Source organism: Amblyomma mixtum, chromosome 4, assembly GCF_055824585.1.
Source record: "Amblyomma mixtum isolate Tamu chromosome 4, ASM5582458v1, whole genome shotgun sequence".
Classification (NCBI taxonomy): domain Eukaryota; kingdom Metazoa; phylum Arthropoda; class Arachnida; order Ixodida; family Ixodidae; genus Amblyomma; species Amblyomma mixtum.
In genome coordinates, this window is record NC_143015.1 from 62,848,303 (window position 1) to 62,849,772 (window position 1,470).

At 49.9% G+C, this 1,470-nt stretch overlaps 1 non-coding gene across 1 annotated transcript; it reads left to right on the top strand.

The window, feature by feature from the left end:
- The first annotated feature begins 465 nt into the window (after positions 1–465).
- Positions 466–627, top strand: LOC149346601 (U1 spliceosomal RNA). Its single transcript, XR_016282595.1, has one exon. It is a non-coding gene; the product is annotated as a U1 spliceosomal RNA (small nuclear RNA).
- Positions 628–1,470: the final 843 nt, after the last annotated feature.

Sequence of the window (1,470 nt, forward strand, 5' to 3'; positions counted from 1 at the left end):
GGTAGCCACCGGGAGGTCCAGTGCTCGCTTTGTTGCCTTCCTGATGATGGCGTCAATGCGCTCGTCTTGTTATTTGGTGGTGCGTAGGTACGGCACGGCGTAGAGGATCCGGCTGGTCACGAAGGCATAGGCGAGCCGTCTGAGCCATGGCGGCAGGTATGCTCGTGCTGCTCAAGTCACAGCAGATCAATAAACAATGCTCCAGAGCGAATGAATGCATCCCCTTCGCGCATTCCACACTTCCATTTCCTTGCTTAATATTTGTTACAACTGACTTTAGTTGAGGCGATTCTCCCAAATTAGAATTACACGTTTCTGCGTATGATTGCTTTGAGTTCAACAGCTAGCTTCTCAGCGGAAGTATTTTCAGCTTGGTGTCAGAAATGATACAATAGTGGGTTTTCTCATTGGCGCTAGATGGCTATGTGCCTTGCATGGTATGCGTTCACTTGTGCTTTCGCCAGCATACTTACCTGGTGTCGGGTCACCGGCGATGATGAAGGTCGGGGCCTCGTGTTGAGGCCTTCCATTGCACTGTGGTTGGCTGAAGCACACCACTACCCCTAACTGGGGCAGATGGGACATGGAATTTTTGGTAGTGGGGCTTGGCGTACGCGCCAGCCCCTGCCATGTTTAAATCGAAAGAAAGAATTCGTAACTAATGAACGCAATCAGCGACTTCATTGTCAGCTATTTGACAAGGTTCAACACTTCGTTGATTTGGTGTCAAGCTGTGACTCTAGAACACAGTAAAGGGACAAGTAAATTTCTGAAGCGGCCAAGCACAACGCGAAGCTCTGTCTTGGGCAGCACGAAAGGCGCGAAGCGGGTGATGTTTTTTACAAAGCACGGATGAGAGCGCTGTAATCGCGGCGCATCAGGGCGCACAGAGCGCGCTATCACGTGGTATTTTTTAAACTAAGTGCATGGGTTGGAAAGTATTTATGGAGGTCCAAAACTTTCCTATTGACGCCTGAACGTTTCAAAATATACTTAAAAAGTTAATTTATTTATCTCGACTAATTATTCAAATAGGAGGAGCGAAAAAATGGTACTGCAACTTTAGACAAATCCAAACAACATCCACGTGATTTCAGGTCTGAAGACTGCTCAGTTTTTTATAAACCTTGGTCCAAGTCAGCTGGGACACCCTGTATATCGGGCCTCCGTGCGTGTGATGGCCAGTGCAATGGCGGCCTCTTCGGCCTCCTCCGAAGTGGCAGTAGGGGTTATGTGAAGGGTGGCAATCGGTTGGAGGGAAGGGTTCGTGATGGCTACAACCGCGTCCTCGCCTGTGCATGCGGCACCCACCCAAACGGCATACGGTTCTGTGCCATAGTATTTGTGGAGTGCCCTTGCGCGAGCTCTGCCGCGGGGTTCGTGGTAGGTGGGGTGCATGTTTTTGGAGAGAGGTTTAATAAGTATCTCGCGGTGAATGTGGTGGGGAACCTGGAGCTGTGTGGGATCCGT